Source organism: Pseudochaenichthys georgianus, chromosome 13 (assembly GCF_902827115.2).
Source record: "Pseudochaenichthys georgianus chromosome 13, fPseGeo1.2, whole genome shotgun sequence".
NCBI lineage: Eukaryota > Metazoa > Chordata > Actinopteri > Perciformes > Channichthyidae > Pseudochaenichthys > Pseudochaenichthys georgianus.
Genome location: NC_047515.1, coordinates 38,774,726 through 38,801,878, shown reverse-complemented (window position 1 = coordinate 38,801,878; position 27,153 = coordinate 38,774,726).

Here is a 27,153-nt window from a genome sequence, read left to right as displayed (position 1 = left end):
TACTTTTCTGTCATCTTGAACCCAGTTTCAAGTTTAAGCCTCTTCCTCTTCGACCACTCTCTCTGTCTCTCTTTTCTTTTCTGTCTCTTATCACTGTCCCATTGTGTCACAGAAGAAACTAAGGATCATAGGGAAGGAGATGACAAGGAGAAAAGGAGAGTGAAGCCAAACCAGGAGAAAGGGAAGGGAGGCAGTTGCAGACATCTAACAACTTCTGATCAAAATTCAGAAGCCGATCAAGTGGATATGAAGTTTGCTTCAAACAAAGAACACCCCCTTCTCTCTTTACCCCTGGGGCTCTTATCTTCCTTCGCTGTTCCTCATGCCAGCATCTTATTCACACCTCCTCCAACCCCAGCACCATCCCTCCATTTCCCTCAAGGCCAGGGGTAGCTCTTCTTTCCTATTTGCTTCTTACACCCCTCTCTCCCCTTTCTCCCTCTCTCCCCCCCCCTGAGGCCCTTTGCTTCCTCTCTCTCTGCCCACAAATGATGAAAGGAAGAATAAATGAAGGAGTGCATGTTAATTTGAGGTGGCCACTCCTGACAAGCTTTAATCAGAGAGGAGAATGATGAGACAAATCATCCGGAATACAGAGATGGATGGTGGGAGCAAGAACTTAGTCAAGGTCACAGGTTTGAGGGGACTCTCGTTGTAATAAGGAACATTCTTCCAGGAGATTTTACTCCCCTGATTGGACAATTTATTATCCAGAGCCAACATACTAAATACCTGTGTGTATTTGTGCAGGAACCAACATCAGCATATTATAATAATAATAATAAAAAAAAATTTATTAGAGCGCTTTTACAGGTGCTCAAAGCGCTTTACAATTACACATTACACATATTAGACATGTAACGGCCCGTCCGCACAGCAGCGTTAAAACATCTTACAACTCTTCTGCCAATTCACTTTGAATGGGGTGACGTCACGTTGCCTCGCTTTTCGCCGAACTGCATTGTGGGAAGCAAAGCGAAGATTTCCAGGATTCAAAGTTGAGCCATGTTCAACTTTTAAAGCTGAGGTGGAAGCGTCAGCCAATCAAATCCCGTTTATGCAGAGGCAGGTTCCGAACTGGACGACGCACCTTGATCTGATGATCAACGCTCTAACCACTGCGCCATAACCGCCTGTTTCCTATGTCAGGGCGAAGAGGGAAACTTTCCCCAATACTTCTGGTATGAAATCAAGGACATGACATCTTACTTTTGCAAAAAATATGTCAATTTATATTAAAGGAGGAGTAATATTAAACTTCGTAACAGATAAAGATGTATTTAACTGTTGTAAAATGGATCAGAAATAACATATTTTGTAGGCTGACTCGGAAATTAGCATCCCGAGGGTTCTCTCAATTAAATCTTATTGGATTTTGGCAAACAAACGTTTATGATAATTATCACTTTTAGTATTCTCATTTAGTCACTTCTTAGCTGTTTTTATGAAACATGGAAGCTTCTGACAGTGGGATTATCACTGCCGTATTTTATGTTGGAGACATTATTTTGGAAGATCTGCACCACTCTATTGCCAACACATCTTGTGACACAGGCAATCATAACAGTAAAGTAAGTGCATCTCTTCATTACTTTTAACCTCTCTGATAAGAAGGGTGCGGCCCATTTGTTTCTACATGTCACAAACATTGAGCCCACTGTGCTCTGATTGGTCGGCTCGCCCACTCTGTTCTGATGAGTCCACCACCGTTACAGCGGAACATCAGTGTGTATGTGTTACAATGGCGTTTGTTAGCAACCAGAAAATGGCACCAGTAAGGACAAACAGATGAGAATGCTGCGTGGGGTCTGGGTGCCGTGTTGGCGGGACGTTGCGGGGCTCGCTGCTGCGAGGAGCGGACAGTGTTAGCTGGATTACTGGTGTCGTTTCCTGGTTGCTGCGTGGGGTCTGCGAGACATCGAGACACCACGGAACTCAGCCTGAGCACACACATACACTCACAGCCAGGCTGTTCGCCGCACAGTTCGCCACACACTCACAGCCTGAGAACAAATAAGGCTGAGTGAGTGTTTCTCCGTGATCCCAACTCGTCTATTACCAACGTTCAGGGAGCTCTATGCAAGTCAAGGGACTCCCTGATAGTTGAAAATTGACGCTAAAGGTCCCCCCACTGCGTTTGGTAGTGACGACAAGGGATCCTGGTGTGAGGAGCTCCACGGATTGGTCCATTGGGTCATCGTTATGTCACTTAGACCAGGAAGAAAACAATGGAAAAAGAAAAATCTCTAACGAGGCGTTCTGGGGCAGCATAGACAGGTATTTTCTGTGTTAGAGTTGTCCTCGCTACAGGGTGTACTTTGAGGGTTTGTGACTTTGCAGACCGTTTACATGCAGAACAAGCTACAATACACACAAGGGGACGGTTAATAACCGGAGAAGCATGACATGGGACGTTTAATACTCAAACAGAAGTAAGTATTGCCCCAGAAATGAGCTGCAATACTGGTCAAATGTTCATCTTACTATGGGAATGTCACCCAGCATAACAGTATGGCTCCGCTGTGCCATAGACCTCCATTGTTTTGACAACACTTGTTAGTTCATTGTAGTTGTTTAGATATTGTTAGTCATGGTACAAAATAAGAATATCTGCCCCTTCCACTTTGACATATTGTCCAGAAAAACTATGCTTTTGCCTCATCAAATGAAAACTCTTCAACCCCAAAAGTTTTAGTTGTCTTCTTCCTGGACAGCAGAGTAGAAATGGTACGGTATATATCTGTCATATTTTCTCTCCAAGCCATGAAGAAGAGAGCCAAGTATGATAATTTTGTTCTGTATAGCACAGTGAGACTGAGCATCACTTTCTTTCAGAAGTGGACAGGTGTTTTGGCTCCCGTATAATTAGCTGAACCCACACCTGCTATAAAGGATATTTTTATCACACGGAAAATCAGCAGTCTCATTTTACTCCGAACACTTGATTAGCAACAAGCCACCGGCATGAAAGTCACTTCACTTCTGAAAGTCGACTGTGGCACAGAGTTGAGATTTTAGGGGCACTCCAGTCTTCCTAATTGGATCGCTCTTGCCTCCTTTTCTGTCTCTCATCAGGTAATCAGTCTACAGGAAAGGGACTCCTGGATGTCAATGGATGGATTCCTCTAACAAGCCTTACAAAGTGTAATGCTTAAGGGAGCCTCATCTCCACTCTCTCACTCTTTCACACTTATCAAAGCCGTGATAGTGAGCTGTTCAACAGAGTGACAGTCCCAAAGAGGAAGAGAGAGAGAAAAGCTATATTCCTTACTGCTATGATATACTCCCAGCTCTACTCCTGTTTTACTCACAGATCCGACATCCTGCTGCAGAGGAAAAGAAGCAGAAGGAAAATCACAGGTGGTGAGAAAAGTCTAAAAATATAAAGAGTTTTGGTCTGGCCAAGACAAAGACACTTCTTCTACAGGTTCACTGTTTAAAGCAAAACAAATTATGCTTAAAAACGTATGATGAAACACAGCGCACTGACTGTTATAAAGTGGCCTTTTCTTTAGCCCATATTTGGCAGCTGTTAAAAGGAAAATATAATTTGTCATGCCAATGTTGACAATCGTTGTCAAAGTGTGTAATGAAAATACTATGGGAGCGGTCTGCTTTAAAATAAACTTAAATGTACCAGGAAGGACTAAATGTACGTTATTCAATTCAGTGATTAGGAAAAGTGATGCTTGGACTAACTTCACATGTTGGATCCAGTTTGAGGTGAAGCCAAAGTCCACAGACAACACATTAAAGGGGCGCTACTGTGCCTCTACTGTGAAACGCTTCATGTTCAAAAAAGTCTTAATTTATCTCATACTGCCTGTGCTGCAGCACCTCTTTTCACCCTCTGTCTGAAACCAGAGCCCAGTCTGCTCTTATTGGTCAACCGCTTAGAAATGTCCTGCCTCTTAGACTATCATATACAATGTGTTGGATTGCCGCCAATGGAATCGTGAGTGTTACATAATGGGATTTGTTTTGCTTTTGCAGACCATTAACATGCACACAAACGAATACAACACACCATATGAAAGGGAAAACACCCCACAAATAATAGGGCCCCTTTACAGTACTTGTCTGTGACATTTTTCACATCCAAATAAAAGTTTGGTTAACTACTCTTCATCAGAAGTTCATGTGAATTCCCATTATTGATAACACATAGTTGCATGTACTGCTGTAAGTACAGCTTGTGATGTTCTGTGTACCAGTGTTTGTTTGTTTGAAAAGACAAATGTGGTAAGCATCCCGAGCAGCATTAGTATCCCGGGTTTAAAAGATAAAGAAAAGACACAAAAGAAACTCAAACATTTTCAAACTGCATCATGATACTGTTGAATTAAACAGACACAGTTGAAGCTCTCAGAAGAAGACATGCATGCTAAGCAGCAATGGGACCGTCCAAAAGACAGAACGCTGGCATTGCTTTTTCAAAACCGAAAAGGCCCGGAAGATAAGAGAGGCGAGAGAAAAAAGATGCAGATGGGTTTTACAATGGTGCTTTTTCTTTCTTTTATAACTTATGAACTATCATGTTTCTTGGATTAACTTTGTTGAGTCATCTGATTTAATTTCATACCGTTACTGCTACCTTCCTGTTGTGTATATACTCTGGTCCCAAGGTGTATTGAGTGCTTAAGTATCAGTGTTGGGCAAGTTACCTCCAAAATGTAATATATTACATATTACTTATTACTCTCTTTTGAAAGTAATAAGTTACATTACAAAATTACTGTCTCTGAAATGTAATGAGTTACACTACTTTAGTTACTTTTCTAGTTACTTTCACCAAAATAACCGCAAAAGAATGGCTAGGTATTTTAAATGCTAAAATGTAGTTTAGTGCAGCTCATTATACATCCAATGAAGGGCAATGTGGTATAGCATAACAACTGTGTAGGCCCTAACTTGTATTACACGGCTTAGTTAATACTCGATTCTGATTGGTCAATTCTTAACATGTGACACGTTGTTAATACAGCAGTACAGACCACTGTCAAGGACTATAATGAAGGTTGCTAAGGAGGATCAAGAAAGAGAAAGGAAAAGAGGTTAAAAGACGGAGCGCTGGACGTCAGATTAATCACCAGAAGAAGGCGGAGAGGAAGTAAACACTAACAGGACACGGAATGGGCTCTGTAGTGTGTTTAGTATATGGCCATACAGGCCCGGCTCCAGAACAACATGACTCAGGGTGCCTCTGAGGTTACAGGGGGCGCAGCAGTAGCAGGTTTACATGAGCAGTAGTGGCCGGCAACAGCAATGAAAAATAGCATTGATGGTCCCAATTAACAGATTATGGCATTTGTTATGTTTTGAAACCAAGCAAGTGAGAACATTTCAAGTGAGTTAAAAGTGCAATCCTGAAATATCTCATATACTCCAAAGTGGACTGTGGCAAAGAAAAGCACGAAAGCTTCAAAGCTGTACTGATAAAACAAATGAGAACATATTGTAAATCAAGGCAAATATTATTTGAACCAGTTCATGGTTTGAAATGGTAAACATTGAAAAGCAAAAGTATTATTAAAACCATGTAGCCTACTAATCATCACCTTGGTCCCATCATATACTCTGGGAAGAGAGTATTTACTGTGCTTGAAAACTGGATCACATCATCATGTGAGGTTGCATTTGTGACCTGGAGATAATTTCAGCTGCAACATTAGCTTGTTGATAAGCTTGGGATATGAGATCTTTTTGTAGCCATTCGTGGTGAAGGCAATAGATGCCTTCGTGGTGAAGGCATCTATTGTATGCATTATTTTTGACCCAACATTTCTACAGGCAGGCAGAATATGGCCCTATTTTCACATATTCTAGCCCTTGTCTATTTGTATACCACGAGCTGCAAAATGACCGCCTAACCCCACTGTACAGGCGGGTACTTGTTTAGATCTACCTGGGCAGGCTCTGTTTTGCCGTGGTATCCTGGCTCGCACCTGCGGGCCGCAGAGGGGCGGCGGTGTTTCGGGCGATGAAGACTGATGCTCCGGGGTTGAGGGCGGCGAGTCAGGCGGGAGTAAGCTAGTGTCCACAGCGGAGGGTAACGTGATGTTCCCATCTGACCCGTTGCTACTGTCTGCAGTAGATGCAGTGTTGCTGGCGTTTAGTGATGGTTGCTTTAACCATTTTCGTATAAATGATTATCCACAGATGTGTGTCACTGCTGTGGAAGCACTTTGGAAATGATGCACGCGCAGCGGAGCAGGTCACGCGCACCGGACACAATTTGTTGTTAGTATTTTTCGCTCCGTTCTCTTTTTTGAATAGAGGGTGCACAACATTCAACTGCCCCGAAGATCCCGGCGCGAAGCCTGAAGGGTAAACACACCAGGTTTACTAATCTACCCGCACAATGTGTCTGGTGTCGGAATGTCTCGCTATGTTAGTACATTGTTAAAAAACAAAACACCATTTAATTTCGGGTTAAAATGTGTTGTAACTGCGTTACTGAGCATTGTAACGGGTAATATATTACCCACATTTCATTAGTAATGCGTTACATTACTTCGTTACAGCAAAAAGTAATATATTACTGTAACTCCGTTACTTTTGTAACGCGTTACACCCAACACTGTTAAGTATTAGCTCGTCTAAGACTAAATCAGATTGCCGGTACATTTCGAAAACTGTTTTTACTTTCTTTGTTTCATTTATTCTTTTTTGTATTCAGTAGGTGAACCGTTATGTTGATCAAATAGTCTGTGTTTGCTTTCTTAACTGCAGTATACAGTAAGCTTCCCCGCAATCTACTTTATTTTAGTAACAACTTTGCTAAAAAAAAAATGAATTTCGAACTGAGCTGACCGGCTAACCCCAGTGTGATGGAAACTTCTGTGCAGAAATGCAGAGCCAAGGCTCAGGAAAGGATGGAAGCAGGAGCAGCTTTAGTCAAATACTGATATTTATTGAGAGTAGAATACGGCCGGAGAGGTCACAAAGTATATCACATTTTCATGTGGGCCACCTAGCAAACTCTGAAGACAAAGAGTCAAAACATGGATCTGTATATCTAAAAGGGAGGGACCTAAAAGCCCGCTCTTCCTACCTTAATCATTACCAGACATTGGAACAAAGACCAGTTTGTGTTACAAACTCAAATGATCCAACCTTCTCCCCCACAGGAAGGCAGAGGAACTCTTGAACTGTGTCCTCCTCAAGTTACAGGCAAGAGCATATGCGAATTAACGAAAAGCATATATTTGTAAATTAACAGTTTCTCAGAAAAGCTGAGAACCTCGAGACACAGAGAGATCGGATTGAAATATTCTCTGACATGAAGGCCTGCTGGTGTTTATGTCTGAGGGCTTGTCTTAGTTAAATTAGAAACTTCCCTGGTCTCACCTCTCTGACAAGATATGAGTACAGAATGCACAGAGGATGAAATTAAGAGGAAAGCGGGAACAGTTAAATGAGGACATAGAAAAAGGACTAAAATAGTAAAACAGGACTAAAGAGACGGAGACAGAAAGCAGAAAATGGTTATGGCGTGAGCCGTGAAAAAGGACGAAAATTAGACATTTAGAGAGAATAGGTGATGGGAAGTTTTAGTATAAGGTTGACTCAAACACGTATTATCTTCAAGTGAGTATAATTTCTCCCCTATATCTGTTTTTTTCTCCTTTCATATCATCTCCTGCATTCACTCTCACTCTGAGTGGGTTATTTCTTTCTGAGTCTTCCCTGCCGTCTGGGTGTGCTTTGGGACAGCATGTGTTGGACAGTGTGTGTTTGTGTGATGGATCAGTTGGTCGAACAAGCCGGCTGTAGAGTTCACATGCAGAGCAATGACACAAACAGAAGGCAATAATCCTCTTAAAACACCAATGACATCTGCTATTTAATTTAATCAGCACACCCTAGATGTGTGAGACTGAAAGATTACCTTCGAAGCTGGCAAAGTTATCTTTAATTAGTTTTCGCCTCTATAAAATATCTCAAACACTTCAGATGCTACCTGGCAACTGATAGAGTAAACTGTAGATTTGAGGATCCAATGGTCCTTGATGCAAAACAATAACATTCAGCAATTCTTCTGGGGGGGGGGAGGGTCTCCCAGCAATTCTTCTGTTTCTTCTTCTTCTACTTCTTCAAATTGACAACTCTAACACAACCTGATTTCTGACCTAAAGATAATACTGTTATCCCGGCTTTAGTCTTGACGAAGCGAAAGACCAAGGCAAGAACAGATGAACTTACAGCTTTCAAGATACGTTTGCACAAGAGCCATATCACTGAAAACCCCACTCATATTCTTACATCGGCGTTTCGTGCTTAGTGTGGGTGGCACATTGTTCAATTTCTCCTGAGTTCTCGGGTCAGAGGGCGAAAGCACAATAGGAGTCACGGTCAGAGCCATCTGTCACTCCTGTCCTGTGACGGCCCCTACACACGGCGGCGTGCGTTGCCGCTTCAACGCTTCTGCCCATTCACTTTGAATGGGGTGACGTCACGATTCGCCGAACTGCATTGTGGGAGCAAAGCGTAGCTTCTCTCGCGGTGCTCGCTTCAAAAGTAGAGCAATGTTCTACTTTTGACGCTACGACGGAGGCGTCAGACAATCGAATCATATGCCAGTACAAGCTCGAGCCAATCAAACCGTGTGCTTATGTGTCTGGGGCGGGAGATGCATGTGATTGGTTGTTGGTCGAGTTTCAGCCCCCTCCGCCGGCAAGCGACTGCCGCCGTGTGTAGGGGCCGTTACACCAGATAACTGCTGTTTGTACAAAAAGTTCCACACTATTCTATTCACCCTAGTCTAAACAATAAGTAAGTGTAGTAGCTAATCACTATAAGCATACTGCAAAGTTCAAACACACTACATACTACACAAAAGTACTTGAACAAGTGCAAGAGATCTACACACAATCAATGATTTCCTTAGAAGTACTTGAGAATTACGAGATTTACATTCTTTGAAAGTTACAGTGACTACTCTTAAAGAAACTATGAAATGAATGGATTTTCCATAAACAAATACCTTGTCACTGAAAAAATGTATTGAAATGTGTTTTTTTAACCCCATTTCACAGTTGTTGTTTTTTATCGATATACCGTGAATCACATCATAACAAATGTAGTTCTCTTTGCAGGTTTTCACTGTGTTGGACTTGCATGTTGAAGGGGTTTCATACTTTAAAACATGCAATTCTCATTGAGAATTAAAAGATACATTATTCCGTTCAAACAGTGGAGGTTTTGTGCTGCATGATAAAGCGCAAGCCTGTTATCGATGCAGTTCTCAAAACCCGAGAACATTCCGGTTTCAAAGACCTTGGACTGTACAGTGTCTGCAGTAGCACTTTTTATTGGTGAGGATTCTCTGAATGTAGCTGGAATCATGCACAAGTCTTGAAAGACTTGTTATTGGGTTGCATCACACACATGAAACAAACTCTCTCAGATTCTCGTGAACACAATGTACCAGATCAGAAAATAACACCCCTCACACACTCCATGGTATTAAGATAATCTTTGCAGCAGGAGCTACTATCATCTAGTTTTCTCTGCACTCACATATTTTCAAAGGTTTTTCTTTGCAGTCGAAGAAATGTTAAATCCATATTTCATTGAGCCTCTGCACTACATCAGCTGTGCAGTTGCTGTTTCAAGTAGTTTTCTTGTTTTCTTGTTGTTTTGTCTTATTTAGGTTCTATATCTAGAAATATTGCAGATACAAGTTGTTTGCAAATATCGACTACCCCTAGTCATGTAAGAATTCAAAAAGTGAAAACATGTCTTAGTGTACAAAATATTAAATCATATATTTCGTACCTATTACCACCCCTTATTTAAATGCATGGTTGCTATGAACGTTCAAATGTATTGGTTTAAAATGTAATTGTAGCAACTTTTATTTTTTGAAGGATGCCAACTTAATAAACTTGTATTCACAATACAATTATATTATTAGTATTGGTTGTGGAGGACAGCAACTCTCCTTAACTCAATGTAGTTAATTGGTTTAACATTGTCATAAGTGTTGTGCTAATGTTCTTTTTGTTGCGTAGATTTTCTTTGTTGTGTCAAAGCATCGTTTTTATGAGTGTACGGGGAATCATGTCGGGGTTTACCATGGTGAATAACTTGGTATCCATAGGGGAAACGCACCCATATGTGCCCAAGTCACACATACAGTATAAACCTTGTTCAAGCCAAGCTATCTGCTGTGATGGGCTTTTGTAAGTGGTTACCATGGGGACAATTAGCAAGCCAAACCGATTGCGTTGATTACCCTTTCAGAGATATGGGGATACAAATAGCAGTAGTTAATCTTGTTTAGGCCACACAAATTCATTGTGACAGCTGGGCTGCAGACTGTCGCAGAGTAAATTGAAAGGACTGATTGTAAGAGAGAGAAAGAAAAGGAGAGAAGGCAACTACTATAAAGTGAAAAGCGAGAAATAGTGTTGGGTCCAGTTTAGGCTGAATTTAAATTGTTTGCAGGAGTCTCTGCATCATTTTTTAAACTAAACTTTTAAACTAGAAAATAATACCGGGGTATTGGTGTGCGTATATAACTTGGCCAAACTATAATTGTGTCGGGGACGCTTAGGGTGAATTATAGTCTCACCATTTTTCATAATTAGCCAATTAACATGCAGGGAGATATTGGCGCCATTTAAAACTTCACAGTCTAAGCAGACGGGAAGGCAAAACACACACACACACACACACACACACACACACACACACACACACACACACACACACACACACACACACACACACACACACACACACACACACTTGACATGTCCCAATTTTAACACTACTGCCAATGTCAGAAACTTTAATAAGTGCTATACATGAAAAACATCACTTAGAAAGTTAACTTGAAACACTCCCAGACACACACATATAGACGATCTCTGTGAACTTAATAACATCAACAAATATCACTACTCGAAGGAACATTGGCTGATGACTATAATGGTTACATGGGCTGTTCAGGTCATACATCAACAAGCATACACCTCTCCCTGGAGGGGACAAACACTATATACAAAACGATATAAGTGGAACAAGATCTGACGCAGTGTCAGGCGGTAAAGTGGATTCTTAATCATAAATGCTGAAGGGAAGAGGTTCCATATATGTACCACAAAAGCAGTGGGGTATGGATGATAATAAAAACGACACACACAAACACACATATCGGCAAAGAATAAAATGATCGGAGAAAGAATCAGAAAGAAAGAAAATACAATGTTCAGTGTTACAGCAAAGGGGCAACATACAAAATAAAGAGGCAAGCGAACATTAATAAAATACATTCAAATAAAAACACACATCTATGGTAAAAGAAAAGGAATTAAAAGCATAATAGGAAAAAAGGAAGTGGACAAATAAAAATAAAGATACATTCTTGGGCTTTTATCCTGAATAGATACAGTTACTCTATGAGGCTTTTACTTTGAAAAAAGTGCGCCTCATCCTGGGCTTCCTGCTATAGGATACTAATACTTTCCGGGGCTTTTATCTTGAAAATACCTTCGTCATCATGAGCTTCCTATCAGGATACTTTCCGGGGCTTTTATCTTGAAAATACCTTCCTCATCATGAGCTTCCTATCAGGATACTTTCCGGGGCTTTTATCTTGAAAATACCTTCCTCATCATGAGCTTCCTATCAGGATACTTTCCGGGGCTTTTATCTTGAAAATACCTTCCTCATCATGAGCTTCCTATCAGGATACTTTATGGTGCTTTTATTCTGAAAAACAAGTGTCCTGCTGTGCTTCCTGTTCAGGTACTCTTCGGGACCTTTATTTTGAAAACAGAGATACATATTGAGCTTTCTGCCAGGATAGCTTTACTGTGCATTTATTTTGAACACCAAGTCTTCTGCTGTACTTCTTGTTCTATCTACTTGTGATCTATGGGGCTTTTATTTTGACTCCAACTGTGGTTTACCAGAGACCATGGTGGTTGTTCATGACATAGACATTCTACTATGTGTATGAACTTTTTCCTCTTCAATTTTGTATGTGTAGTTAAATAAATGAATCCACAAATCAATACATAATCCCATCCTGCACACACTTTACTGTAAGAGAACACAAACACAAACATGAACAAAAGATCGACTGTTTTTGTGGATTACTTTGCAGAAGAACATTTCTCCAATCATTATAGTCTTGCAGCTCTACTTAAGTTGTTTGTGTGAACAATTTTTCTCCTCGAGCTTCCTTTTGTATCTCAGCTTTTGTTTAGATTGCCTTGCTTCTGTATATGTTTCTTTCCATTGGGCCTCAAACAGAAATTGATTTTTCAACACAATAATCTTCTGTAATTTCCCATCCGATCGTTTTCCCTCTTAATGTAGCTATGCGGCGTGCTCGTCGATTGGTTCAAAGAACTGAGCATTACTGTACTGCACAGACACTCGACACAGGACAGGATCATTTCCAGCTGACATATGATACAAAGGATTTTCCTGTCAGAAAAAGAAGATTGAGGACGAGGTAAATATGAAGGAGTGAGCGGAGGAGGTGTAAACAGATGGGGCAGGTAAATGAAAGTGGACCATTAAAAAGACAAAGTGCTTTAATCTATATTTAATCCCCAGAACAGCTGCTCGGATCATTATCATCTGGTGAGCCATGTCGTGACCTTTAACCCATAACAGTCAATACAGCTGCAATAAAACCACACTGCAGCTCATGTCACTGTTTCCCTCGTCAAATCATGAAATCCACGCAGAGAGTTTACAATGCCACCCTTAAAGGCAGCCAAACTAGATAAGATACATACACATATTTTCTGAAATACACTTCTGTTTCCTAGACTATTGCTGCATGGATACATCTGAAACACAAGATACAAAACATCCATTAGTTATACTGGAAGTCATACATGATAGATACAGCATCGTTAAATAACCAATGTCATGTTTATGTGCATACACACAAGCACATATAAACAGATGTTGACTTCAATGAAACATTGTATTGACATTGACATAAAGTCCTGATGACAGTAGGTGTGTTTTCATTAAGCTCTGGAGTGTTTTCCAAATGTTGCTTTTGAATTTTTGTATAAGAAAACTCAAATTTGGAGATTACCTATATTCCCAGCAGGTGGCTCCACCCTCTTCCAATTAGCAGTATTGGGAGCAGGTGTGGAGACCTCACACCTGGTGCTAATCACTCTCTCAAGGAGGGAGCAGGAGGCTCCCAGTGTGAGGAAACGTTCTGGTAAGCTGGTAAGTCGGTTAGCGCCCCGGCTACGTTAGCCTTTGTTTAATGGAAGGTATTTTTGAGTTTGATAGCAATAAAGCCTTTTTTTGGATTTGAACACTGCCTCTGTCGTGATTGCTGCACTAACACTTTCCTCTTTATCTGCCCAGTCCTGTTACACTGGTGGAGAATGCGGGCACATATGAAAGATGTTTGGCCCATGGTGAAAGAGCACATGGCTCAAGCCCAAGAAGGCCAGAGGAAAGTGTATAACAGAGGTGCCCAACCGCGTGAGTTCCTGCCCGGGGATAAAGTGCTCGTCCTGGTCCCCACCACAGAACACACATTCCTGGCATCGTGGCAAGGTCCCTTAGAGTGACAGAGAAGGTGGGACCAGTCAATTACAAGGTACGCCAACCTGGCCATCGCAAGCCATCCCAAATATACCTTGTTAACCTGTTAAAGAAATGGTACGCCCGAGAGGCACTGCTGTGTTGTTCTTCCCCCGTTGTGTCCCCCTCTTCTCCCGACCATGAGGTGGCCGAAGTTGAATACGGTCCAGGGCTGTGCAAAGCTCAGTTACAGCAAACCAAGGAACTGGTTCGGCAGAGTTTGGATGTGTTCTCACAACGATGGTGGAATATCAAATCCACACAGAGCCGGGCCAAAAGGTAAAGCTACCGGGTGCCAGAGGCAAGATGGGCGACCATTGAGCAAGAAGTGCAGAACATGCTGGCTATGGGGGTGATTGAAGAATCTCACAGTGAGTGGACCAGCCCTGTCGTTCTGGTTCCTAAGCCAGACAAAACCAACAGGTTCTGTAATGATTTCAGAAAATTGAATGAAAACTCCAAGTTTGATGCGTATCTATAGGCGGCGCGTGATGCTCAGGTTTGGGAAGGCTAAATAACTTTTTTTTACCTGACGCTGCCCGCCTCCGGCATCTGAGATCAACTCAATGAAAGCACCGCCTGCTGACCAATCAGAGCTCAGTGTGCGGAGTTTAAATCTATCAAGTCATATTACAGGATAAAGGAAATACAGTTTAAATTGCCGTATGCAGAGAAGAACTGTTGTACGCTTTCAAAAACAGTTATTTTTTAACCAGTTGTTCTGTATTCTCCTTGCAGCAACTCTGTGGCTTGTATCCTGGATTATATGTTTAAGTCATGGATGTTTAAAGTTCATATTTGTCTAATATTAGTTTATTTTTCCATTAATGAAGTATGACGCTGCGCTGTCAGTACACTTGTCCCTGTTTGTGATTGGTCAAATGTTGCTAACCCCGCCCCTTTCACGTGAACGCACTCTCAGCTGATGAGAGAAACCCTGGCTTGATTTACCGAGTTGATAACCAGCGTCGTAGGACCGCTTAGCGAGATCTCGTTTGTTAGGGTTAGTGAAGATAACTCAAACATATCCAGGGTCTGTGGAACGGGCTTCGTAGTACAGGGAACAGGTGGCTGCATAGCAGCGCTAATGTCAAAGACACAAACATTATACATTATATTTTTATTTTACCAGGATGCAATGACACAAATATTTGGGAAGGCTTAGCCTTCCCTAGCCTACAGCACCAGTGTGTATCCTATGCCCAGGATAGATGAGCTGATTGATCGGCTTGGGGAAGCCAGGTATATCAGCACTCTGGACTTGACGAAAGGGTATTGGCAGGTTCCACTTGAAGCAGCCTCAAGAGAGAAGACGGCCTTCGCCACCCCCACAGGGCTGTACCAGTATACTGTGCTTCCCTTCGGGGTTCATGGAGCACCAGCCACGTTCCAGAGACTGATGGACAAGGTCCTGAGGCCACATCGTGAGTATGCAGCTGCCTATTTAGATGACGTGTTATCCACAGTGACTCATGGGATAGCCATCTCATAAGGCTTGCAGCAGTGCTGGAATCTCTCTCACCATTGGGCAACGTCAGACCACAAGAAAGGAAGGTTCAGGCGATCCAGGACTGGCCACGGCCGTCAACAAAGAAACAGGTGAAAACATTCTTGGGTCTGACGTCCTACTATTGCCGTTTCATCCCAAACTTCTCCACAGTAGCCTCTCCCCTTACAGACCTGACCAGAGACTCACAGCGCTAATGGTCAAGTGGACAGGAGAGGCTGAACATGCCTTGAAGGGACTGAAGAGGGCTCTCTGTGCACGGCCGGTGTTGGTGACCCCAGACTTCATCCAGGGGATGATTGTGCAGACGGATGCGTCAGAGGTGGGCATAGGAGCAGTACTATCCCAGGAGGTTCACGGTGAGGAACATCCCGTCATGTATGTAGCCGGCGCTACTGTTTTCTGGATTAGCAGATCATTTTTTCACGTGGCTGGGCCGCCACTGCCCCTTTAAGACACCCCCCCCCCCCTTCTTTAGTCAGCTGGCCCTTCCATATAAGGAAAACGCCGCAGCTGTACATAGTTCAGCATCTCCCACTACACTTTAAATGCCCACTGACACCTCACCCAAATCAGCTGTGACTATTACGAGTGTTCTTGTTCCGGTCATCGTTGTCTGGTTGCTAGGCGTGTGTTCCCCCTATACGAGGTATGTGAAGCTGCTGTTAGGACTTGTAACATTCAGTGTACCACTAAAATGTTAACATGTGGCCTGTAAACGCCAGGCTTCTTGACAGCCCCAGCAGAGACTGTGTAGAGAGTCACCGTTGCGGAGCATGTGGTTTGCTGGGCACTTTTTGCATGCAGATATGGGTGATTTGCAGTGAGTGTTGGCCAGAAGAATCACTTTTAAACTATTTAACTATCACTATATGTGTGATATTATAATTATTCTAGTTATTCTCTCCTTGTCAGAGCCAGCCTTCAATCGTGGGACTTAGGTGTGTCGACTGAGAAAGCTGGATACGTTTTAATCTGCATTTTATAATACTGAACTTCACCTGATTATTTATATAATAAAGTTTTGTAAACATTTGAACTTGAGGCCGCGTCCCTGTCCATCCTTTTATTCTTATCTGCGTGACTTGTCCTAAGGGCTCGTATTGGGGAACCCAGGTTAGCGTTAAGTATCCTAACCTCCTTTTATTATCATCAGCCGGAAGCTGAACACAAGGGAACAAGGGTATGCTACTGTGGAGAAAGAAGGCCTAGCAATAAAATGGGCGCTTGAGCGCCTCCGGTATTACCTCTTGAGACGTCACTCTGGTAACTGATCATGCCCCACTGATCTGGATGGCAAATAAAAAAGACACAAACGCTAAAGTAGGAAGGTGGTTTGTCTCACTACAGGAGTTTAACGTTTCTATCGTCCACAGAGCCGGAGCCAAGCTTGGGAATGCAGATGCCCTGTCCCGTATAGATGCCCTGTGGACCATGGTCACCTCTCCTAGGCCACAACTGAAGGGGAGTGTGTGTAAGGGGCTGAGAGGCAGGGTAGTGGGAGGCACCTACATTCCCAGAATGTGGCTCCACCCTCTTCCAATTAGCAGTATTGGGAGCAGGTGTGGAGACCTCACACCTGGTGCTAATCACTCCCTCAAGGGAGACAAAGCACACAGAGTTGCTCAGTTGTGTGTGGCACATGGAGGGAGCAGGAGGCTCCCAGTGTGAGGAAACGTTCTGGTAAGCTGGTAAGTCGGTTATCGGCCCGGCTACGTTAGCCTTTGTTTAATGGAAGGTATTTTTGAGTTTGATAGCAATAAAGCCTTTTTTTGGATTTGAAAAAACTGCCTCTGTCGTGATTGCTGCACCACTTTCCTCTTTATCTGCCCAGTCCTGTTACAATATATTATGTTTTTTATTTTGCCCGCTAATGCCTCAAACTTTGCCTACCATGGAGACTGTAATGACTGAGTGAGGCAGAAGAGGAGCATATCTTGCTCTCTGTGGAGCAGCCTTGTCCTGTCCTTACTCCCAAACCTCAGGTGGCCCAATCAGGCACTGGGCCTTTGAAGTGTAACTGACTGCAGGCCATCACACTCTACTGTGTGTGTGTGTGTGTGTGTGTGTGTGTGTGTGTGTGTGTGTGTGTGTGTGTGTGTGTGTGTGTGTGAATATATTGTCTGAACCAGTACATAATTGTGTATGCATCTGAAAAATGCTTCTAATATTGTGTGTGTGATCCCCCCTCAAGGGAGCGGCTTTAAAGAAAGGATAACAGTTGTCCATCTGACACGAAAAAAGGGATCAAAAGTGTCTGTTCGCCATGACGGAGCAACAAAGCCCCTCTAATGACGTTTGTGTCCTTGAATCCATGGAAACATCTAGAACAAAAAAAATGGCACCTGTGGTCTTATAAGGCCTCAATTGTGGCCCTGATGATTAGCCTCCACTGTACGAGACTTGAATTATCAACACACTCTCACGCCCTAAGCGTCCAATAGCGACGTTTGGTCAGTGTCCGTGGCGTCCAATTGTGACGCTCCTAGGCTCCTTCGGCGTCATAAAGGGACGGAAATAGCTTTCAACTGATTGCAATGTATTCCCATCTGCGTCGGGATTTGACGCTCATGGAAGCACGGCATTCGTTTATGCCGGCTGCCCTTAAAGGCAATGTGAGCGTCCATTCCCATTGGATAACGGAGAATTGTACACCCGGAATTAAGTACTCCTCTTACTGTCGATTGATTTTACAGTGATATCTGCACTACTCATCGACTAAAAAACAACAGATTATCCTTGTTAATTACACAACATTGATTGGTTTAAATTGTGTGCAATGCTTTTGATTCGGAGAAACAAATATTTTTTCTGAGTAAAGGATGGCAGAAGACACTACACTACCCAGAATCCCCAGCGTCTATGTCACATGATCTTCAAATTTCTCCCTGCAGAAAAAGAAAACATGGCCGAACTTCGTTTTATTCTAGGTGGAAAATGCCTATTTTAAAGTTAGTTTGGCCATTAAAATGCGTTTTGATGTCATTTGATGCGAGAAATATGAGTTGTTATTTCAGATTATGTGTGCAGTGGATGTACATGATCTTTAGTTTGCTAGCTATTACGAAGATTACTTCAGGAAATCGCGACGTTTTTATTGTTACCAAGGTGGTTGCTAGGGACGCTGCTATCGATATTATTTCTGTTATGTTGTGTAACTGTTTAATGGTGTTATCTTTATTGCTACCCCCTTTCCCGTCAATGTATAGTGTTGGTCCACAGCGCAAACATATTAGTTTAACAAAATCCGCATCTAAAGATAGCCTACGTTATTTCCCCCTGTGCAATTCCAGTCTCACATCTCACAGCACATCGTCATTAACAGACCGAAAACATTTTTAAAAAATAATAATAATACTTTATTCCGAGTGTGCTTGCTTTTCTCTTTGAAAGTCATCACATAACGGCATTGTAATACACGGTTCGGCTGCATTACATATTACATATCTGCCGTAGTTCTGTATTTATAGAGCCCTGATGAGAAGACAAACATGAGGAACTGGAAACGTGACGTGGATCATAAATATATCAGCCATTAAACAACATCTTACATTTCTTTTCACACAATACGTCTCCTTGCAATATCAACACTAATTCGGCTCACTTTTATGTTTGATCCAATTGGTAGATAGGCTGTATTTACACCATAAAGGTGCACAGCTGATATAAAGGGACACCTGGTGGTTAAAGCATGTTATTGAATTTAATTATTTTTATTATTAGATATTAATACGATCCCTATAAAGTATATTCATTACTCGTTATTCTCTACTAATAGTTAATTAAAGACTGTATGTAATGACTATTTTGCACATCCCTTTCAAGATTTCATGATTTTCTAAGGTTTATTGACATATCATATAGGCTTACACAACTGTGGTGTAGTTCTGCACTGAATGAAAAACTTGGGTTGCAGGTTCCTCAATAGTGCATTACAAGACAGCTATCAATATTTGTGCATACCTCCTGCAATGTTAACTATGTTGAAGCACTTATTTTAACTGATATTATACATAATGTATTATACTCTTATAAGATGTATGTAGATATTTCATCTCCGACCTTGTCAGGTATTGAACAATCAATAAATAAAGAACACAGAATTGTTGAATATAAAACACAGAATTTGTGTGATTATACTAAATGATTTTCAAATAAACACAACTGCATATTTACAACTGTTACACATGCTGATGTAACGCAAATGTTCCAACTTGGGATCAATAAAGTATATCTTATCTTAAGCTGATCGATGGCTACTGCCATATTTGCAAAATGTGCCTCTGAACCTTGACAAGTGCATGTTTCAGGCTTATCAATTAATGTAATGTAATGTTATCACAGGGATCACACACATAAGACCAGCTGTTAAATAAAGCTCTTCTGACCTTAGCTGGCATGTGGGTATATATATTAATACTGCCCATAATGGGCACCATTTATTAATTATATGTTTTAAATGTGAGTGTTTCCTAGCCCCTAAACCTCCAGGGATGTACACAGTTTAATACTGGCAACTTCTTATTATGGGAAATACGAAAACGTCTTTTAAAACTACAATTCCCAGTAGAGACGTGCCATAGAGAACATGTTGCGAAACAGAATAGCCAGCATGTGTAGTTCTGGGGACGGGGTGGGGGAGGGGGGACGCGGTGGACCCAAACACACTTGTATGATTCTTACATGTTTTGTTCAACAGGATAATCTCCACACTTTGTGATTTCTGCAGCGTAAATGCAATCGACAGGAGTAAAAAGCTATAGGCTATAAAGCAACTACATAGTGTGCGGGTGTAGAGAAGGTAAAATGCAGGGCAAATGGGGAACAGGAAACCTTTCTTATTTCGCTGGCTACATTTTACCAATTCTTACCAGCATGTTACACCGATTACAGTAAAAGAGCACGTTTATTTTCCATTCAAAGGGACATTACAAGTATTACACCAGATATATTTTGGCCTATAAAGAGACAGGAATATGTCAATAAGATGAACATCTAAAGAAATAAATTATTAAGAAAGTAGTGAATATATAAAAGTGTTGAATTAAACGGGTATGCTTGAATCATTGTACTTTAACAGTTAGGCTGAACTCGAAACTCTTTTTTAATTAAATAGGCACAGCAGACTCAGGAGAGAGATTACATTGAAGTGCTGCATTGTCCTGCAGCTACACTGTGTAGAAATACCCCGAGGGTTTGTAGCCTCAGCGGCTTTTACTTCACCATGTAGCAGCCGGGCCAGAGGTCTGCTCACCAGATAAAGAAGGAATAAGTGTGTCCTCTATTCACACTCCTAATCCTCCAGATACCACTCACACCACAGCTGCTGTGTGTTAGACTTGTAGTGGTTTCATCCTGAGCAAAAACCCTCCAACCAATCGAAAAAAGGCATGTGTTCTCCCCCAGAGGTTTGATCCTATCAGCAAGTAAAGAGGACCATGTAGCGGTAACCATGGCGGACCCTGGAGTGTACTGTGATTGGCCAAATATAGACACACACACACCTACACACTAACACAGCATGCTCTTTACAAGGAGATAGGTAACAGAGAATGATAGTATTTCCGCACTTGAGTGCCTTTATCTTTATCAAAAGCTGCAGGGCTCAAGATTTGCAGAATTCTGCACCTGTTGCTACACCTCAGACATCCCAAAATACTGACTACCTACATTTTCACCTACTATTGCCTTAATGTTGTCCATACTTCACATTGAGCCTTCGTGTTTGTTTTTGTAATGCTAAAGTAATTCAGAATTAGACATTCAAAATGCCAACAACTATTAGCATCAACATATACTCCAAGTACAACAAGTAAAAGCAGTAACTATGCTAATTTCAGATTGATATATGTTATTTTTAAAGTTCACGGCTTAAAGGTGGGGTAGCTTGAGAAACCGGCTCGAGATACACTTTTTGTTATATTCCATGGAATGCTCTTAACATCCCGATAGCAATGAATATCTGAAGTGCTTTGACAAAAATCCATAAAAAAATATCATCTGTGGAAGCCGTACTGTAAAAAGCACGACCAATCATCTGAGCCGGCCTGCTTGTCTGCCTTCCATCTGGGCACAAACTTATCTCGTGCCCTCATTAGTCATGTGCCCGTTCGTGTGTGTTGGAGGAGGGGCTCTGTGAGGAAGTGGCAGATTTTTTCCGGTTGTGTATTTTCAAATTCTACCGCACTCGAGCTGGCTTCTCCAAAATGACCTACCACACCTTTAATTGAAATCTCGATTCGGATTGGATTCTGTTATTTTTCGCTAACAGACTGCTGCTAGGGAGAGCCGACCGTTGCTATGGAAGATTAAGGGACTATGTGAAGTTATATCAATCTACAGAAATAAGTCAGGCACATTTAAAGTCAACTGTGGACAAAAAACATTAGTTTTCATCCATCATAAGACCCCATATATATTACAGTAGTTATACTACATACATATGTACCTGTTATTTAAATGTCTTTACTTCATTGTTTGAGAAGATGAGTGCCTGAATAACTGGCTTAATTAAGGAAGTAGTGCAATGTCAATAGTCAGATATTTGTATGTGTAAAACATATAGTTCAAAGTATTGCCAAGTAAATCTACTTAGCAATAAACCTTTTTCTGATTATGATCTGGACTGTTTAAAAACTATCAATTGTGATAAAAAATCAAAGAAATATTGTTATCATTTTGTGATCTTGAAAAGGTTTTTTACTCAAACTCTTGATGTCAACAATAAGGAACAATGCTATGTAATCACTGTATATCACTAGGCTGAGATTAATGAGTCCTCCAGATATCTATAATCTGTATTGACCCCAAATCAGTCGCCAAGCTCCTCAATCTGTAATAATGTATTCTACCTCTGTGCATCTACTAGTGCCTAAACAATAAGGCAAGATAATTATTTAGATGAAGGTTGATGAAGGCTTTTGGAAGGTCACAGCCAGGACATTCTCGCTATAAAGAGGCACCACCATGTCCCGATAAAATCTCTGCAACTGAGTCTGATTTATTAATATTGATGGAGGGGATTTTCTCCAATTCTGGCAGTTTGTTCCCCCCGCGTACTTTCAAATATTTATTTCCAGCCTTCATCAGTTCTTCAAAAATCCTCCATGCATTTCTTCAACGTCTGATACTTGTGTTACCTCTGTCCTTTGTCGGTACCTCTGTCCTGTGTCGGGACAGCATTCTACATGTTTGCTGACTAATCCTTCATTGTGGTGATTACACATGTGAACAGATTAGAAATATTAATCCTTTGTTGTTTGAGGTGATGGACAGCCCCATGGTGGCACATTTTCTTGTTGTTTTCTTTTATCTATTCTCTCTGGCACTCAATGTTTGCCAATTGTGTGTGTATGTGTGGTGAAAGCCTATCTCTCCTGAGATGGCTGGAGATGGAAGTTTGTCTTATCCTCTTACTTTTTTTTTCATCTTCTTCCCTTCTATTTTTTGGAGAAGACGACCAAAACTGTACCCCCGCTAATCAGCAGTACTGAGATTAACTCTGCGGAAAAAACAAAGAAAGACAGTGAGAGATTCTTCTCCTCCGCCTGGACTTGGCAAGCTCTGCTCTCTTCCCCTGGTTCCTTGTCCGAACGAAGACGAGAGGGAGAGTAGAACAAAGGAGTAAGCGTCCCTTTGTTGGGATTAGGTGAAGAGAGAAAGGCTCTTGTCTTAGAGGCACTGCGCGCATGTTTCCACATCTAATTCAATAACGCGCCTTACAGTAAGTGTGCCAATGAGATTTATAAACTGGTATTTTTGTTTTTGTTAATTTGTGCCTGGCTGTGTGTGAATGTGTTCTTAACGAGTACACATTATGCTCATTCTCAGCACATATTTGTATTTAGTGACTTACAGTGACCTCTTTCCATGCTTTAATGTTCATACGGTCTGTATTGTTCTACTGCCTGTGCTTCAACACCCCTTTTGACCCTGTGTCTGAAACCAGAGCCTGGTCTGCTCTGATTGGTCAACCGCTTAGAGATGTCCCACACCCTAGCCTATCACGTTCAATGTGTTGGAGCGCTAGCCAATAAAAGCGTAAGTGTTACGAAGTGATGTCACTATGTTCCGGAAGTAAATAAAGGAGTCCAATGGAGGCGTTTCAGCCTGGAGAAATGTAAGCTTTGCAGACCATTTACATGCACACAAACGACACTACATGAGGGAAAACTCACATTTTAAATATAATTTAAAGATATAATTTAACACGTAATTTACATATGTAGGTTCAAGGTTCAAGGTTCTTTATTTGTCATACGAACATAGCTACAGAGTAGTTATGTCGATGACAATCTTAGGTCACAGGCTTCTCCAACAGTGCAACACAATAATACAGATAAACAGAACAAATATAGTGCAAGTAAATATTAAAAGGTAAATACAAAAAGAAAAATAGTTTAAAAAAAGTGAAATAGTGAAATAAGAGTGTAGGCTATTTATGTAAGTGACATTTTATAATGTTTTTACTTATAATTGAGTATTTTCTGATCGCAGTATTTCTACTTTTACTTGCTATCAGATTTTAAGCGCAAACCCCAAACACTATGTTGTTATTTTATACCATGACATGAGACAAATTGATTCATTATCTATACATCCACATTTATACACTCTGACCTGTGAAATTACGTGGAAAAAAGCGTTAAAGACACACGTTTGCTCCCGGATCTGTGTGTCGCGATATGCATGTGTGTCTGTGATAACAGATGCTATAAAAAATAATAAGCGCATTCTGCGGCAGTGGGCCACATCCTTACAGGGTTTGAAATGCCTTTGTTAATACGCGTTCATTTACAGTTCAGGCACAAAAATACACATGGCATTTACAGTTCAGGTATACAAATAAGCATGACACAATTAATAACGTGTGTGTTTATATATGCAGTGTGAACAAGTATATATGCCTCCTCTCCATAATGGATTCATCTCCAGGGGAAATCCTCATGGTGGCATTAGTCTGCCACAGCAAAAGCTAGTGTCACATTTCATTTCTTCCTCTGCAGAAACTCTCCATCGTAGAGCATCCTTGTCTTCCATGAAGTCGCCTCTTACCTGATACAACATGATGGCATGCTATTAAAATAATACCATCTCATCCGCCTCCGGGTTGGCGGTCCTTTGGGAAATGGGAGGGGCGGACGCTATTCGTCGCCTCAAGCACCTTATTCTGAACATATTTAGTTTCAGGGAGGGATTTGCGCATGAAGGAAAAAGATTTGATGGGGATAATCAATTTAGCCACTAATCCGAACGGTTGTCTAGGTGACCGGATTGGACTATTGACCTTGTGTCAAGACAGAAATCACTTAGAATTAAGATATTCAAGATCTCAGGGTCTTCAAGAAGCTTTCACAGTGATAAGAGTCCTTTTGTCTGTGCCTGGGTGCCACACTTCGGAATGCATGTTGCCGTGTTACAGGCAGGAAATCTTTAAAACCCCTACAAACAAAAGTTTAGGTAATGCTCATTGCTATTGGCTGCTTCTAACTGACCGATTGCCCTCACTCTGAGTGTTATCGGCTAATGCTCACTTCTGTATTCCCTTCGCTGGACCTACGAGGTTGTTTCTTTAATCCAATTGTATTAGGTTCTGCCACGTGTATACAGTTTGTGTGTTTTGGCCCAGAGCCATGCTCAAATGTATCAGTTTGTACTCACGCTGCCTGACACGTAAACAATGTATTTTGAAACAGCAGACAGCCAGCGAGGCAACGTGTGGAATAAAATGACAGGCGGAAGAATGTGGAAAATATGTATCAGCATTTTGAAAAGAGGAGGACAAAGGAGAGGGTTATAAACAGTGGTGGAAGAAGAATTTAGATATGATAATTTAAGAGGCCCTTTTATACATTTTGGGGTTTTTTGGTGTGTTATATACGTTTTTGTGTCTGCAAAGGCTAAACATCCCTGTGTTCCCTCCGAGTTTCTCTCCCACCCACTCCCCCTCTGTCGTAAAGGCCTCCATTGGACTCCTTTGTTTACTTCTATATCATAGTGACATCACAATGGAACACTCACACTTCTATTGGCTCTCGCTGCAACACATTGTACGTGATAGGCTAAGGGGCTGGACATCTCTTAGAGGTTGACCAATCACAACAGAGCCGGCCAGCTAACCGATCAGCGCAGACTGGGCTCTGGTTTCAGACAGAGGGTGAAAAGAGGTGCTGCAGCACAGGCAGTATGAGAACAATAAAGACCTTTCTCAACATTAAAGCGTGGAGACGTGTCCCAGTAGAGACACACAGTATATGTGATATTTATACGTAATGACCAATTTCAGAATGATATATTTTGAATTATTGGTATAGTTATTGATGCATGAACGTGTCTGCCACAGTGGGTAAGGGCGGAGTTCCTTTTAGGAACTGTATGTACAGCTGTCAAATAAGTTGAAGTATAAAGTAGCAAAGTACCTCCAAATTGTCCCTAGGAACTTGAGTAAATATACTTCAATACAATCCACCCCTATCATTCAAATATAAGCGCCTAGAGTCAAACTGCCCTCTCTCATACTGTACAACCTGTGACATGTCAAAGTCAATAATCACCAAACCCTTTTACTTAGTGTAAGACTATTTGTGTTCTGCCCACCTACACACACACACACACACACACACACACACACACACACACACACACACACACACACACACACACACACACACACACACACACACACACACACACACACACACACACACACACACACACACACACACACACCTACACACACCTACACACACCTACACACACACACACACACACACACACACACGCACGCACGCACACGCACACGCACACGCACACACACATACCATGTATACATCACTTCAGGGGACATTGCATTGACTTACATGCATTTCCTGGAGACTTATCCTAACCTTAACCATAACCAACACATGCCTAACCCTAACCCTAACCCTAACCAAGTCTTCACCCTAAAATTAATGATCTCCCCCATGGGGACCTCCAACTTGTCCCCATAAGGGAGGCGAGTCCCCACACGTGACTGTGTAAACAGATTTAGGTCCCCACAAGTATAGTAATGCTAGGCCACACACACACACACACACACACACACACACACACACACACACACACACACACACACACACACACACACACACACACACACACACACACACACACACACACACACACACACACACACACACACACACACACACACACACACACACACAAACACTCGGACTTGGGCACAGGCAAACAAACACACTGTGACACCTCTGAACCCTCTGCGGCAGTAAATGAGTTCTTTCCTTCGAGGTGAAACTCCAGAGTGAAAAAGTGTTTACAAGTGAGTGTGTGCTGTTCGCAAATGTGTATTTTATGTGCGTACTTCTGCAATTGTGTGTGTGTGTGTGTGTGTGTGTGTGTGTGTGTGTGTGTGTGTGTGTGTGTGTGTGTGTGTGTGTGTGTGTGTGTGTGTGTGTGTGTGTGTGTGTGTGTGTGTGTGTGTGTTGCTGTGGCTCTCAGACCAGGCGGACACAGGTCTTGACCCTGTCAGTGTGTGGGAGTAGGGAATAGCGGGAGGCAATGAAGCTGGAAACACAGAAAATCAGAACAAGACTTGCTAGAAGTCTCGTGGGCTTTTTACAGCCGGAAAGAGAACAGCCCTGCGGCGCGGCAACATATGACACGGACCCCTACCACTCCTAACAAGTATAGCAATCAAAGGGGGTAGACAGAGGAGAAGAAATAAGGAAATAAGAGGTTGTTGTCTTTCATATTTACCAATGTGTCTGGATGACACTAAGAGGCTGTCAGGAAAAGGAGGAGCAAAATGGAAGTGTGGAAAATTGGCGAACAAAACATGTTAATCACGTCCTGGCAGTCCTTTAAAGCACACTGGCCTCATTCTGTCCTGTGTGTGCATGTGTGTGAATGCATGGAGGTGCTATGTGAGACTGTGTGTGTGTGTGTGTGTGTAGCGATGGCCATGTCACACGAGTAGCTAATGAATTAAACAAAGCCCGTGTAGGAGTGTTGCAGTGATGCGTTAAGTGCTTAAAGCATGCATTTGACTGCTCTGTGTTTTGTAT